The sequence below is a fragment of the Schistocerca nitens genome, chromosome 1 (assembly GCF_023898315.1).
Source record: "Schistocerca nitens isolate TAMUIC-IGC-003100 chromosome 1, iqSchNite1.1, whole genome shotgun sequence".
In the NCBI taxonomy this organism is placed as follows: domain Eukaryota; kingdom Metazoa; phylum Arthropoda; class Insecta; order Orthoptera; family Acrididae; genus Schistocerca; species Schistocerca nitens.
This window is the reverse complement of record NC_064614.1, coordinates 140,811,067-140,828,363: the sequence shown is the minus strand read 5'-3', so window position 1 is coordinate 140,828,363 and position 17,297 is coordinate 140,811,067. Positions and strand designations below refer to the sequence as shown.

Sequence of the window (17,297 nt, the reverse complement as noted above, 5' to 3'; positions counted from 1 at the left end):
ACCAACTCCGCATTTGTAAACATTGCACTGACTGCAAAACCACGTTCGTGATGAACACTAACCTGTTGATGCTACGCACTGATGTGCTTGATGCTAGTACTGTAGAGCAATGAGTCGCATGTCAACACAAGCACCGAAGTCAACATTACCTTACTTCAATTGGGCCAACTGGCGGTGAATCGAGGAAGCACAGTACATACTGACGAAACTAAAATGAGCTCTAACACGGAAATTAAGCGTTTCCGGACACATGTCCACATAACATCTTTTTTTTTATTTGTGTGTGAGGAACGTTTCCTGAAAGTTTGGCCGTACCTTTTTGTAACACCCTGTATACAGTTATAGTTTGTTTCGTTTTGAAACAGGCTAAATCCTGGCTCTTGGCCTTTGTAGCTCCATACTAGCTTCGTCTGTCGGTTTCCGTTTACTACGACGAAACGAAATGCGAAGTGTTTCATCGTTTTGTGCTGTTGCTTATCACCGTCGCCGGCCACTGTGGCCGAGCGGTTCAAGGCGCTTCAGTCCGGAACCGCGCTGCTGCTAGGGTTGCAGGTTCGAATCGTGCCTCGGGCATGGCTGTGTGTGATGCCTTTAGGTTGTTAGGTTTAAGTACTTCTAAGTCTAGGGGACTGATGTCTCAGGTGCACCATATTGCTTAGAGCCATTTGAACCATTCTTTTTATCAGCGGCCTGTAGTTTTATCTTTGCTTAAACATTCTGTTTCTTCAAACAGCCGAGGGCACCTGCGAATGTCTTTGGGGTCTGGAGGTGCGGGAATGTCTCGCTGACGAAATCTTCTCTGTAGTGTGATGACACAACGGGAACTGTTAAATTCTGCCTCACAGAAGCTGTGTACATGTCTCGATGCGGCGTAACTCACGGCACGCTAGTTGTGTGTGTGAAATCTTACGGGACTGAACTGCTAAGGTCATCAGTCCCTAAGCTTACACACTACTTAACCTAAATTATCCTAAGGACAAACACACACACCCATGCCCGAGGGAGGACTCGAACCTCCGCTGGGACCAGCTGCACAGTCCATGACTGCAGCGCTTCAGACCGCTCAGCTAACCCCGCGCTCTAGTTATCCAGATTACATTCATCCAGTATTTGAGAATGCGAAAACTTAGCGACTTTCAACGGAACTTTACCCCTGATTTCAACTCTTTTCGAAAATTTTTCTCGCTGACACCTCCATGAAATAAGCTGATCACTTACTATATTTTCACAATCCATGTGTAGTCCATCAACAAAGGAGGTTGCTTACAAAACACTTGTTCGACCTATACTTGAGTATTGCTCATCAGTGTGGGATCCGTACCACGTCGGGTTGACAGAGGAGATAGAGAAGATTCAAAGAAGAGCTGCGCGTTACGTCACAGGGTTATTTGGTAACCGTGATAGCGTTACGGAGATGTTTAGCAAACTCAAGTGGCAGACTCTGCAAGAGAGTCTCTCTGCATCGCGGTGTAACTTGCTGTCCAGTTTTGGAAAGGGTTCGTTTCTGGATGAGGTATCGAATGTATTGCTTCCCCCTACTTATACCTCCCGAGGAGATCACGAATTTAAAATTAGAGATATTCGAGCGCGCACGGAGGCTTTCCGTCAGTCGTACTTCCCGCGAACCATATGAGACTGGAACAGGAAAGGGAAGTAATGACAGTGGCACGTAAAGTGCCCTCCGCCACTACGGCATCAGGCATGACGTTCTAATTTCTAATTTCTTTGCTGCTAAATCTACTCGCAACACATTTTGGAGACAGTATCCACGTATACCCCGGACAGAACTCAGCACGTCGCTCTTAACGGAACAAAATCGACAGATGTAAACATAATTTCCGGCGTACTCCAAGGAAGTGTGATAGGACCGTTACTGTTTGCAAGGTATATAAATTATCCAGCAGAAAGCATAGTCGGACGCTTTCTAAGACTGCTCTCAGATGATGCTGTTGTCCATAACAAAGTAGCAACGCCAGAAGATAGTAACGATTTGCAGAATGACCGCCAGAGAATTGATGAATGGTGCAGGCTTAGGCAGTTGATCCTGAACGCAAATAAATTATACTGCACATACATAGGAAAAGAAATCCACTACTGTACAGCTACACTATTTATGGCAAACCGCTGGAAACAGTATCTGCCGTAAAATATAAGACAGTAACTACCTAGAGCGACCTTAAGTGATAAGACCACATAAAACAAATAGTGCGAAAAGCGAATGCCAGACTCAGATTCATAGGAAGAATCTTAAGGAAATATAACTCATCCACGAAGGATGTGGCTTATCAGCCACTTGTTCGACCGATTCTTGAGCACTGTTCATCTATCTGGGTTCCCTACCAGGTAGGACTGAGAAAAGAGATAGAGAAGATCCAATGAAGAGCGGCGCGTTACGTCACGGAATCGTTTAGTCGGCACGAGAGTGTGAAGGAGATACTCAACAAACTCCCTTGGCAGACGTTACAAGAGAGGCGTTGTGCATCACGGAGAGACTTACTACTGAAATTTCGAGAGAGCACTTAGCGGGAAGAGTCGGGTAACATGTTACTTCCGCCTACATACGTCTCACATAATGACCACGGGGAGAAAATTCGAGAAATTGGAGCCAATACAGAGGCTTACCGACAGTCATTCTTCCCACGCGCTATTCGCGAGTGGAACAGGATTAGAGGATTCAGTTACTGATACAAAAAGTACCCGCCGCCACACAACAGTAGGTGGTTTGCGGAGTATGATGTAGATGTAGATGTACCTGCAAAATTTTATCGTTGTAGAGCAAGGAGATACGATGTCATAAACATTTAGATGCGTGGTGAAAGCCTTTCTTCAAAAGTACTCCATCTTCAAGCCACAAGTTGCCCATCGGGACCATCCGACCGCCGTGTCATCCTCAGGTGAGGATGCGGATAGGAGGGGCGTTATCACGGTTTTCTTTGACCGGAGCCGCTACTGTTCGCTCGAGTAGCTCATCAATTGGCATCATGAGGCTGAGTGCACTCCGAAAAATGGCAACACCGCATGGCGCCCGGATGGTCACCCATCCAAGTGCCGGCCACGCCCGACAGCGCTTAACTTCGGTGATCTAACGGGAACCGGTGTATCCACTGCGGCAAGGCCGTTACCCTTTCTTCAAGCGGAAAGAAAATTATCCAGACAATACTCACCCACCGTTTGAATTTTTTTTTGTTTTTTGTTTTTTGAGATGGGAATTCGATTCTTTAGAGTATCGGCAGTGGAGAGGGGAGGGGTACTGGTTTTCACTAATAGCGCGGAGCTTTCCCCTTATGCGTCACCGCCCATGCGTCTTCTTCCGATTCATTGAGTATTTTTCAGCTTTCTTTCACATTTTCTGAAATTATTTTCGATGCCTTGCTATGAAAGGGTAGCTGTTTGTAATCACTAAGTGTATTCTGAACTGCCCTGTAAACTGGATGCCAGTGTTGGACGGTAATCTCTACCATGCAGGATTCCTATATAACGAAGAAGTTGATGCATTAGCCAAGCAAGCGACATCTTTAGGCGCTGTCCTGGATGTGAAACTACCTTACACCTACGTACGTGAGGTCAAGGGACTCGCAATTCAACAAAGGCAAGAGATGTGGAACGTTTCCCAACAAACTCGGACTCCTTCACAGTCGCGTTTCATGGGGACACGTTTGGACCGATCCACGATTTCCACTATCATACGACTTCGCTTCAGTCACGCCTCATTTCCTCAACATCTACATCGGATCAACGTTTACTGTTCGCCGGCTTGTGAGTATGGTCCTGAGTCGGAAGCTGGTGTCAACCACATGTTGTTTATGTATCTCAAATTTGACAGCGAACGGTTGGATTTTCTGAAGACATTTCTGAATATGGGATACCACTGTCCTCGACCAACTACTTGTCTTTAATTTACCAAGTTGTTAAGTTCCTTAAGATACTGGGCACAATTTATGGGTTTTAATGGGGTACATGTTCCAATGTTCTGTCTTGCTTCTGAAGATGCACTGAAGAGCCAAAGACACTGGTACACATGCCTAATATAGTGTAGGGGCCCCGTGAACACGCATAAGTGCCACAACACGACGTGGCATGGACTCGACTGATGTCTGAAGTAGTGCTGGAGGGAATGAACACCATGAATCCTAAGGACTGTCCATAAATCCGTAAGAGTACGAGGGGGTGGAGATCTCTTCTGAACAACAAGTTGCAGGGAGTCTTAGATATGCTCAATAATGTTCATGTCTGGGGAGTTTTGTGGCCAGCGGAAGTGTTTAAACAATTCCAGACGTATGCGTGTGTCGCATTGACCTGCTGAAATTGCTCAAGTCCGTAGGAATGCACAATGGACACGAATGCATGCAGGTGATCAGACAGAATGATTACTTACGTGTCACCTCTCACAGTGGTATCTAGAGGTATCAGCGGCGCCGTATCACTACAACTACACACGCCCCACACCATTACAGAGTCTCCACCAGTTTGAACAGACCACCTGCTGACATGCAGGATCCATGGGTTCATGAGGTTGTCTCGATACCCGTACATATGTCCATCCGCCTGATACAATTTGAAACGAGACTCGTCCGACCAGCCAAAATGTTCTCAGTCATCAACAGTCCAGTGACGGTGTTGACGGCTTCAGGCGAGGCATAAAGCTTTGTGTTGTTGAGACATCAACATCAAGGGTACACGAGGGGGGGTGGGGGGGGGCGGGCTTCTGCTCCGAAAGCCCATATCTATGATGTTTCGTTGAATTGTTCGCACGCTGACACTTGTTGATGGCCCAGCATCGAAAGAGCTGCACTTCTGTCACGTTGAACGATTTCTTCAGTTGTATTTGGTGCCGTTCTTGCAGTATATTTTCAGGTTACAGCGATGACGGGGATTTGACGTTTTCCCGAATTCCTGATACTCACGGTACACTCGTGAAATGGTTCTACGGGAAAATCTCCACTTCATCGCTACCTCGGAGATGCTGGGTCCCATCGCTCGTGCGTCTACTATTACACCATGTTCAAACTCACTTAAATCTTGATAACGTGCCATAGTAGCAGCAGTAACCGATCTAAGAACTGCGCCAGACACTTGTTGCCTTATGTAGGCGTAGCCGACCGCAGCGCCGTATTCTGTCTGTTTATATATCTCTGTATTTTAGTAGCCCGCATCTCGTGGTCGTGCGGTAGCGTTCTCGCTTCCCACGCCCGGGTTCCCGGGTTCGATTCCCGGCGGGGTCAGGGATTTTCTCTGCCTCGTGATGGCTGGGTGTTGTGTGCTGTCCTTAGGTTAGTTAGGTTTAAGTAGTTCTAGGGGACTTATGACCACAGCAGTTGAGTCCCATAGTGCTTAGAGCCATTTGAACCATTTGTATTTTAGTACACATGCCTATATCAGTTTCTTTGGCGCTTCAGTGTATTTCAGGAATGGTTTGAACTTAAACGCAACACACTTTTAACTACCATTAAATTTAACTGTTGCAAAAATATAGCGGACACCGCTGTGACGGTTTGAGCTTCCTCTACTTATAAATTTTCATTTCTGTATTCTTTTATCCAGTTCTGTGTACATTGTACGTGAATTATTGGTGGCTAAACCGAGTTTCTACGCGGAAGGAGAAATAAATAAAAAAAAAATAACTCGCCCTCCCCCCTCTCCCGCCGGCCTTGAGCGTGGTAGCCAGGGCGCGCTCCCTGACGCATGGATGACAGGACAGAAGCCAGCAGGGAAAGAGGAGGGGGAGGGGGCGGGGGTGATGGTCCTGATTTAGCATCCGGGGACACGTGCATTGGCACGTGGCAACACGTGTCCGCTGTTTACGAGCGGCTGTCGTCGCCTGCTCTTCAGAGCAGGCGCGCCAGGATGGGAGTGCTGCCGTGACGTAGGTCAGTGCTCCGCGACACCTGGCGTCCCACACACGCCTTCCGAGAACGACTCCAGATGACTCTGAACTCGTGGGCGAACGCTGGACGTCACGCGAGCTCCGTTCAAAAAATAACCGGACTGTCCAACTCATATTTTTATTCGCTTATAGATGTTCACAGTCGCTGTCTGCTTCAAATAACTCCTCTCCTCCATTCACAGACTGTTTCTTCGGTATTTCTACTTTATTATACAGTCCTGCAGAGTTTCTTTTAGAATATCCTTCGTACTGGGTGCTGATCGCTGTTGCATATCCATTGATTCGAGAGCAAGTACAACCTCAGTGAAGTGCGAGGACGCGTAGTTAAACATCTCTGAGCTCAAGAGTGAGTTTGCTTGTTTCTGAGTCTACATCTACATCAGTTCGCAATTAAGTACCTGGCAGAGGATTCATCGAACCATCTTCAAGCTATTTCTCTAGCGTTCCGCTCTGGAACAGCGCGAGGAAAAAAGTACGCTTCAATCTTTCCGAGCGTACCCTGATTTCTCTTATTTTGTTACGATGATCATTTCTCCCTACGTAGGTGGGCGCCCTGAGGAGAAATCTGGTGATCGAAATTTCATGAGAAGGTCCCGCAGCACCGAAAAACGCTTTCATTTTAATGATGTCCACTCCAAACCCTGTATCATGTCAGTGACGCTCTCTCCACTATTTCGCTGTAGTACAAAACAAGTTGCCCTTCTTTGTACTCCGTTAATCCTATCTCGTAAGGATCCCACATCGCGCAGCAGTATTCTAAAAGAGGACGGACAAGCGTAGTTTCGGCAGTTTCTTTAGTAGATTTGTTACATTTTCTAAGTGTTCTGCCAGTAAATCGCTGCCTTTGGTTTAACTTCCCCAGAACATTATCTACGTGATCGTCCCAATTTACGCAATTCCTAATTGTAATCCGTAAGTATTTAGTTAAATTTACAGCCTTCGGATTTGTATGATTATCGTGTAACTGAAATTCAACGGGTTCCTTTTAGTACTCATGTGAATGACTTAACAATTTTCATTATTTAGAATCATTTGCCACTTTTTGCAGCATACAGATACGTTGTGCAAATCATTTTGAAATTGGTTTTCATCACCTGATAACATTACAAGACGGTAAACAATCTAAGGGGGCTGGTTACAATGTCTACTAAATCGTTTATGTTGGTGAGGAACAGCAGAGGGCCTATAACCCTTCCTCGGGGAACGCCAGATATTCCTTCTGTTTCACTCGATTACTTTCCGTCGGTTGCTAGGAACTGTGACCTTTCTGACAGGGAATCATGAATCCATTCACACTTCTGATAGGACACTCCGTAGGCATGCATTTCGATTAGAAGTCGCTTGTGAGGAACGGTGCCAAAAGTCGTCTGGAAATCTAAAACTATGAAAACAATTTGCCATCCCATGTCGATGGCACTCATTACTTTGTGAGAGTAAAAAGCTAGTAGTGTCGCACAAGAACGATTTTTATGAATCAGTGTTGACTACTTGTCGATAAATATTTTTCTTCGAAGTAATTCGTAATATTCGGGCCGTGTATATGTTCCAAAATCCTACTGCAACTCGACGTTAGTAGAAATCTCCTGTTTCCTTCCTTGGTTACTGGTGTGACTGGTGCTGTCGTTGGTACGGATCTTTTTACGAGCGAGCGGCTCGCTAAAATGAAGTCTTCAGATGGGGTCGGACGCGAACACTCGGCCGGAGGAAGTATTCGAAAGAAAGGCAAGAAGTATACTGAATTTTAAAGTCGCGTATCGGAAGAATATTGAACAGTAATTCGCAAGTAGGGAACATCGTCCAAGATTGATGCATTAATGAAAGTTGATGTTTTATTTGGATCCCGTAGCATGATTTCGTAACTATAATAAACTAATAGTGGCATCTCAATATGAATTGCGACAATGGTGAAACAAATACGTAATTTCTGAGTGAAAACAACGCTTATTTTGGAGAGTCCTCAAGTAAACACTGTCGTAGTTTGAAAGAACCAGTTGTTCCCGAGCGAGGCACACTTCTAGGACCTGCCAGAAAGAGAGAGAGACAGACAGGCAGAGAGAGAGAGAGAGAGAGAGAGAGAGAGAGCGAGAAAGAGAGAGAGTGAGAGTATCTGGCGACCACAGAACTGAGGGTGTGTACCGTCAACTGCTGGTTGCAACAGATATTGATCACAACCAGGAGTGTCCATTAATTGGAGAAAGACGCTAATTTCAGCGTGTCGCCACAGCACCGATTAAGATGCAGCTACATTGTGCTTTGGACCTCCAGCAGCTTCTAACAAATTTGATTTCAGAAAACAAGTGATTTCAAACAAATTTAAATTTGTAGTTCATCGTGAATTTTCCTCTGCTCTGAATAACAGTAGCATACATGACCCATTGCTGCTACCATATTTAAAGTCTTCACCTAAAGCAGCAGTTACTAAAGGCTACCACGAACGTCTATCGGTTCTGAATTGAACTGCGTATTAGTAAGTACTGGATCTGATTGCTTACATTTGAGATTACGATCTGTGCTGGATTTACATAGTTTTTTTTTTTTCTGTGACCCCTGTACCTTGAACGGTGATTTGTGTATTGGAAGTGTAGTCGTGGTGGCAGAAATGTGAGAATGGCTGTGTTCATTTCTTTCATTTTGACTGCTGTTTTTTGTGCGATGAAATTTTACTGTATTGTATGACATAAGTACTTGTGAGTCTGCGTTGCAAATTTGTGTGCTCAGTGATTCACATTTTAACTAGTTCGCTACACTGATTTTCGCTCTTTAAATTATTTGTATTATTTTGAAACAACTAGGTGTGTGTAATTACTGCCTTATGTTAAGCAATGGACGGCCGATGTGACCGAGCGGTTCTAGGCGCTTCAGTCCGGAACCGCGCTGCCGCTACGGTCGCAGGTTCGAATCCTGCATCGGGCTTGGATGTGTGTGATGTCCTTAGGTTAGTTAGGTTTAAGTAGTTCTAAGTCTAGGGGACTAATGACTTCAGATATTAAGTCCCATAGTTCTTAGAGCCATTTGAACAATTTTGTTATGCAATGTGTAAAACTTAGAGTCAATCTCAAGCAATCTCAATTGCAGATCATTACGAAAAACAGACAAATTATTAGATAACATGTTTTAATGTTTGCAGTGTATTACGATTCAGACTCACTTGTAGTGCCATCTCTCAATATCTTTGTACTTGGGCATTTTTGGTGTGATATTAACACGGTCAATATTTTTCGTTACGTGAACTGCAGACTTGATTGGCAGAAGTGTCAGTAGTTTCGCATAGCATCTTAAAATACGGTAAGGGCTCTTTCGCTACGTCATGACATATTCTCTTTAATGCCAACAGCGGTGGCAAAACGGCGTCCTTTTGGCACCGATTTTATTCTTCGCAACAAGAAAGTCAGATGGAATGAGATTTGGGAAGCAGTGTGGTGGGGGAGGACATTCATCCGACTCTTAACACGATATTGCTGGCGAGTTAAATGAAAACATACATTCTACAGGGAATCATATAACTCTATTGGAAAATCCAACTAGGGTGCAAGGGACAAGTAGCACAGCCATAGACAATATTTTTATTGATTCTTCATCACTAGATGGGCATTCTGTAAGTAAAAGGGTGAATGACCTTTCAGACCATGATGCACAAATTTTAACACTAAAATGCTTTTGTACTAAAAAAAAAATCCCATATAATTACAAACTATGCAGGAAAGCTAATCCAACGGCAGTAGAGAGTTTTTTAAACCTCGTTAAGGAAAAGGAGTGGCAAGGTGTTTATACTGCCGATAACATACATGACACACTACTGGGCATTAAAATTGCTACACCACGAAGATCACGTGCTACAGACGCGAAATTTAAGCGACAGGAAGAAGATGCTGTGATATGCAAATGATTAGCTTTTCAGAGCATTCACACAAGATTGGCGCCGGTGGCGACACCTACAACGTGCTGACATGAGGAAAGTTTCCAACCGATTTATCATACACAAACAGCAGTTGACCGGCGTTGCCTGGTGAAACGTTGTTGTGATGCCTCGTGTAAGGAGGAGAAATGCGTGCTATCACGTTTCCGACTTTGATACAGGTCGCATTGTAGCCTATCGCGATTGCGGTTTATCGTATCGCGACATTGCTGCTCGCGTTAGTCGAGATCCAATGACTGTTAGCAGAATATGGAATCGGTGGGTTCAGGAGGGTAATACAGAACGCCGTGCTGGATCCCAACGGCCTCGTATCACTAGCAGTCGAGATGACAGGCATCCTATCCGCATGGCTGTAGCGGATCGTGCAGCCACGTCTCGATCCCTGAGTCAACAGACGTGGACGTTTGCACGACTACTTCCATCTGCACGATCAGTTCGACGACGTTTGCAGCAGCAAGGACTATCAGCTCGGAGACCATGGCTGCGGTTACCCTTGACGCTGCATCACAGACAGGAGCGCCTGCGATGGTGTACTCAACGACGAACCTGGGTGAACGAATGGCAAAACGTCATTTTTTCGGATGAATCCAGGTTCTGTTTACAGCATCATGATGGTAGCTTCCGTGTTTGGCGACATCGCGGTGAACGCACATTGGAAGCGTGTATTCGTCATCGCCAAACTGGCGTATAACCCGGCGTGATGGTATGGGGTGCCATTGGTTACACGTCTCGGCCACCTCTTGTTCTCATTGACGGCTCTTTGAACAGTGGACGTTACATTTCAGATGTGTTACGAGCGGTGGCTCTACCCCTCATTCGATCCCTGCGAAACCCTACATTTCAGCAGGATAATGCACGACCGCATGTTGCAGGTCCTGTACGGGCCTTTCTGGATACAGAAAATGTTCGACTGCTGCCCTGGGCAGCACATTCTCCAGATCTCTGACCAACTGAATACGTCTGGTCAATGGTGGCCGAGCAACTGGCTCGTCACAGTACGCCAGTCACTACTCTTGATGAACTGTGGTATCGTGTTGAAGATGCATGGGCAGCTGTACCTGCACACGCCATCCTGGCTCTGTTTGACTCAATGCCAAGGCGTATCAAGGCCGTTATTACGGCCAGAGGTGGTTGTTCTGGGCACTGATTTCTCGGGATCTATGCACCCAAATTGCGTGAAAATGTAATCACATGTCAGTTCTAGTATAATATATTTGTCCAATGAATACCCGTTTATCATCTACATCTCTTCTTGGTATAGCAATTTTTATGGCCAGTAGTGTAGTAAGCAAGGCGAGAAAGAATTCCAGAGTGCATTCGGTATGTTTGCCGGGAGGTCTCACCCGTGATGTGGAGGAGGCCCTGCCGTCGGCTATAGAGTGCAATGGGTGCAACCGGCTGCATGTAGTGCCACATGACTTCACGAATGACGCCTGCCGCTTGGGTTCTGAGGCCATCTTCGGCTCCTTTCGGCGGCTGGCTGATTTGGTGAAGGCAACTGGCAACGCACGCGGAGTGCAGGCTAAGCTGTCTATTTGTAGCATAGTACCCAGGGTTGATTGCGCTCCTCTGGTTTGGAGCAGAGTGGAAGGTCTAAACCAGTGGCTCAGACGGCTCTGCGACGGTGTCGGATGCGAATTTCTTGACCTCCGCTACCGGGTGCAGAATTGTAGGGTTCCCCTTAATAGGTCAGGCGTCCACTACACGCAGGAAGCGGCTACTAGGGTACCGGGGTACGTGTGGCGTGCACACGGGGCTTTTTTAGGTTAGAGGACCGCTCCCTTGGGAGCAAACACGATTTGCCAGTTAAATCAGCCACAGCGACCTCAGAGAATCTTGATCCTCGCACATCAGAGGTAGAAAAGATTAATATGATTCTAGTAAACTGCAGGAGCATCCAAGGAAAGGTCCCAGAATTAGTATCGCTTATTGAAGGTTATAATGCACAGGTAGGGTTGGGAACAGAAAGCCGGTTGATAGTAGACATCAATGACAACGAAATCCTAAATTCAGGCTGGAATGTTTATCGTAAGGATGGGTTAGTCGCCAATGGTGACGGCGTGTTTATTGCAGTAAAAATTTCGATAAAATCTAGCGAGGTTATCACGGATTCCGAATGCGAATTAATCTGGGTAATTCTGAGTATCAAACAACGGTCAAAAATGGTGATCGGATGCTTTTATAGATCACCTGGTTCAGGATCTGTAGCTGTAGAGCGCTTCAGACAGAGCTTGCAAAATATCATTAGTCATTTTCCTAGAATGAAATTTTCACTCTACGGCGGAATGTTCGCTGAAATGAAACTTGCCCGCGAAAGGCAAAGGTCCCGAGTTCGAGTCTCGGTCCGGCACACGGTTTTAATCTGCCAGGAAGTTTCAGTAATATTCCTGATCATGCCGTTGTAATAGGGGATGACTTCAACTTGCCAGTTATAGATTTGGAGTGTTATGCCATCAAAACTGGTGCCAGAGACAGGGAAACGTGTGGCAAAAAATGACTCTGAGCACTATGGGACTTAACATCAGAGGTCGTCAGTCCCCTAGACTTAGAACTACTTAAACCAAACTAACTTAAGGACATCACGCAAATCCATGCCCGAGGCAGGATTCGAACCTGCGACGTAGCGTTCGCGCGGTTCCAGACTGAAGCGCCTAGAACCGCTCGGCCACACAGGACGGCAATCGTGTGGCATTGTTCTTGATATCTTGTCCGAATATTACCTTGAGCAGATAGAGAACCAACTCGTGAGGGTAACGTCTTAGACCTCCTGGAAACAAACAGACCTGAATTTACCGAGTCAGTTAATGTAGAGGAAGGTACCAATGATCATAAGGCTGTGACAACATCTATGAAGAAGGGTCCTACAAGGAATTTAAGAAAGGAAGATATATTTGCTCAGCAAGTGTGACAAGATACAAATTTCAGAATATCTCAGCAGTCAGCATCAAATATTCGGTGATGAGGAAGATGTGGAGAACAAATGGAAAAAATTCAAAGGCATCGTTCAATATGCCCTAGATAAGTATGTTCCGAGAAAGGTTTTAAGGGATCGGAAAGATCCACCATGGTTTAATAGCCGTGTTAGAAAAGCGCACTTCATCTCAGATTCAAGAGAAGTAAAAACCTAGCTGACAAAAGCTGAACAAAGCGAAAATGAGCGTAAGGAGAGCAATGAGAGAAGCGTTCAATGATTTCGAAATTAAGACGTTGTCAACCGATCAGAGTAAACACCCTAATAGATTTGGTCGTATGTAAAATCAGTAAGTGGGTCAAAATCATCTATTCATTCTCTCAACGACCACACCGGCACCGAAACGGAAGATAACAGAGAGAAGGCCGAAATACTGAATTCGGTCTTCCGAAGTTGTTTCATCGCGGAAGATCGTAACACTGTCCCTCCTTTCAATCGTCGTGCCAACGTCGAAATGGCAGATACTGAGATAACCGATCGTGGAATTGAAAAGCAGCTACAATCGCTTAGTAGTGGAAAGGCTTCAGGACCAGATGGGATACCTATAAGGTTCTATAAAGATTATGCGAAAGAACTTGTTCGCTTTCTAGCAGTAATTTATCATAGATCGCTTGAGCAACGAATGGTGCCTAACGACTGGAAAAAAACGCAGGTCGTTCGCGTTTTTAAGAAAGGCAGTAAGACAGAGCCACACAGTTATGCTCGTAGACCTATATCGTTGACGTAAATCTGTTGTAGAATTATGGAACATGTTTTATGCTCAAGAATTATGACGTTTTTGGAAAATGAGCAGCTCCTCTACAAAAATCAACATGGGTACCGCAAACAGAGGTCCTGCGAAACTCAGCTCGCTCTGTTCCTCCACGAGATCCACATCGCAGTGGACAACGGCGCTCAGGCTGATGCTGCGTTCCTTGACTTCAGGAAGGCATTTGACACCGTCCCGAATTGCCGTTTAATGAAAAATATACGAGCTTAGGAGTAACGGAGCAGACCTGCGATTGGATTCAAGACTTTCTTGCTAGAACTCAACACGTCGCTCTTTACGGATGTAAATCGACAGAGGTAAAGGTAATATTCGGAGTACCACAGGGAAGTGTGATAGGGCCGTTGCTGTTCACAATATACATAAATAATCTAATAGAAAGTGTGGGATGCTCTTTAAGGCTATTCGCAGATGATGGAGTTGTCTATACCAAAGTAGCTACGCCAGATGATAGTAAGAATTTGCAGAACGACCTGCAGATAATTGATGAATGGTGCAGACTCTGGCAGTTGACCCTGAACGTAAATAAATGTAACATATTGCGCATACATAGGAAAAGAAATCCACTACTATACAACTACACTATTGGTGACAAACAGCTGGAGACAGCGTCTGCCGTAAAATATCTAGGCGTAATTATCCGGAGCGACCTTAAGTGGAATGGCCACATAAAACAGTGGGAAAAGCAGACACAGGACTCAGATTCATCAGAAGAATCTTAAGGAAATGTAACTCATCCACGAAGGAAGTTGCTTAAAAGGCGCTTGTTCGCCCGATTCTTGAGTGTTGTTCATCTATGTGGGATCCCTATCTGGTAGGACTGATAGAGGAGATAGAGAAGATCCAACTAAGAGCGGCGCGTTTCGTCTCGGGATCGTTTAGCTGGCGAGAGAGCTTTACAGAGATGCTAAACAAACTCCACTGGCAGACGTTACAAGAGATCGTTGTGCATCACGGAGACTTACTATTGAAATTTCGGGACAGCACTTTTCAGGAGGAGTCAGACAACATATTAGTCCCCCTCCCCGCCACATACATCTCGCGTATTGACCACGAGGAGAAAATTCGAGAAATTAGAGCCAATACAGAGGCAGACTGACAATCATTCTTCCCACGCACTATCCGCGAGTGGAACGGGATTGGAGGGACCAGATAGTGGTACCGAAAGTACCCTCCGCCACACACCATTAGGTGGCTTGCGGAGTATGATGTAGGTGTATATGCAAGAGCCATGAATTACCTCGCCACATTTCAATCCATTTCTTACTCACAGGATTTGTTGACACGATCCAACTGAAATGTTACATTCTCCTTCCGTCTCTCGGGCAGTCAGTCTTCCATTGGCACGCACAATTTCATTCACGTTTCTGACATGACCGTCATTACTCATCAGTAGACGTCGAAGGGCGTCCTGAACGAGGTTCAGTTTCGGCTTCCGTCCGGCCATTTTTAAACTGCGCGAACCATTCGTAACACCGAGAGCAGCTTAAGCGCTCATCGCCGTAGGCTTCCTGCACCATTTGCTATGTCTCTGTAAACATTTTCTTGAGTTTCACGCAAAATGTAATTCAGAAGCGTTGCTTCTCTAGTTCTGCCATCTCGAAATTCGCTAATTGTGCGACGCAACTTTTTACTCAGTGCAGCTCGGAACAATAACACATACAACAGTGAAACTTCCGGCTGCTGCTTATTAAACAAAGGCGTGTGAAGGTGTGCCAACCGCGTTTCGCTGCAACACACAACTGCCGCGAAATCACGAATGTTCCGGAATTTTTGGAACAGATCTCGTAACTTACTTTCTGTAGTCCATTCTTACATGGTGCAACGATTTCCTCCGACTTCATTCCACGGCGGCTCCTATCATATTTTATTTTATTTTAATTTAATTTAATTTTTATGGTAAAATCGATATGCTACCTGCCACACAACGCATGCATCACACATGGATCATCATGATTTTGTGTAGGTGCCGATAACCCGATGTTCACTATCCTTTACAAACGTATTTATCATTAATATCAGTTCAGCAAAAGACTACAACGGCCGAACAGCGCTCAGGATGTACACTTTGTACTCAACTGTGAACACGTAAGCAAGCTTAAAGGAAGCTTAAAACTGCTGCGCGTTAAGGTCTTAGGATGCGGTCACGCAACGCGTCCGAACACTCAGGCTTATTAAATTACTTCGCACAGCGTTTAACCTCTTTTTGCGGTGACATTGGTGTGGCGCCATTGCAGTGCCTCAGAGCATTTAATCCGCTCTCGCCATAATTGTGAGCACCTTTGCGCGGATGAAGTCAAAATTAGATGGCGGCGGTAATCAGGGGGTCCGCTGTGTTGCGTTGCGAGCGATCGATACTCACTGCGGGGCACCAGTTAATGTCGGTAGGGAGGGAGTTGTTCGTACCAGACCTCTCCCCAGCTTCCCTGTTACCGTGTACTGTTTATTTGTTGGTACGCTGAAACCGGCTGATACGCTATGAATTGACAACGCATCGTTAGACGATTCATGAAACAATTTTGTGCGATTTTACCGAAATTAATGTCATATTACTAAAATTAGTCCTACTGATCCAACTCCACATACTCCTCACCTTTGTCGCCTTGTTTTTGTTCCTACGTGTCCTCCCTCCTCACCCAAATAAACACTTAACACATCTCGAAAATACAACTTTGTGAAACCTGTTGGTTCCTCTTCTCATTTTTTGTCATGATACTCTGACACGCCCGACAACACACTCCTCTAGCTTTACACGCAAAAATCATTCGTAACACATTACAGAACTTATTCAGAACACTATCACTCCCACATCCTGAAGTCTGACCTTTGCCGTGCCCTCCTGTCCCTCCTCTTACTCCTAGGCGTATGGGGGTTCTCTCCCTCTGTTCACACTCCTAATCTGGATTCCTTCTTCTGATCTCTACTCTGGAAAAAATAACCCCTCCCAACTAAAACCAACATATTTAGGGATGATCATGTTTTTTCCTAGATGAGGGACTTCAACTGATGATACGTATGAGAAAATGTATCACCACAGCTGTATCTTGTGAATGTCTTTATTCTATCACACGACTAGTTTCGGCGGCACGCTATCACCATCCTCAGAGAGTATTTCATTTCCTTGACGCATTTGCTGTGGGACCCTTGTTACTAGCATACGTGGACTGGCTTTCTTTATTAGTCCTGGAGACAACACGTGTTGAGTAGAGACTCTTGAGGAAAGCTAGTCCACGTGTGCTAGTAACAAGTATCCCACAGTAAATGCGCCAAGGAAATCAAATACTCTCTGATGATGGCGATAATTTGCCGCTGAAACTAATCGTGTGATAGAATAAAGACATTCACAAGATACAGCTGTGGTGGTAATTTTTCTCATAAAACCAACATGTGAAGTATGAATTGGCAAACGCCTTCAGTCACAACTTTTCGAGTTTTGTTAAGTACAAGATCCATTTCGGGCCCTACAGGTCCATCATTAGGTGTAATTTTTATTAATGCATGCTTTATTTTTTCTCTTGAATGAGGTGAAATGCATATTCCTGTGACAGAAAATGTTTGATGTTAGGTTATGAATTTCGTAAGTAAAACCCGGAAAATATGTGCGAAATAGTTTCCGCGTTTGACTTACGAAATTCATTACCTAACACCAAACCTTTTCTATCACAGGAATATGCATTTCACCTCATTCAAGAGAAAAAATAAAGCACGCATTAATAAAAATTACTCCTGAAGATGGACCCACAGAGCCCGAAATGAATCT

The 17,297-nt window shown here is 45.1% G+C and overlaps 1 protein-coding gene and 1 pseudogene across 1 annotated transcript in view; both read right to left on the bottom strand.

Moving 5' to 3' along the window:
- The window catches only part of LOC126243384 (xaa-Pro aminopeptidase 1-like), a 376,629-nt gene that overhangs the window by 312,100 nt on the left and 47,232 nt on the right, over positions 1–17,297 (bottom strand). The window lies entirely within an intron of this gene.
- LOC126211178 (5S ribosomal RNA) lies at positions 3,007–3,123 on the bottom strand (annotated as a pseudogene).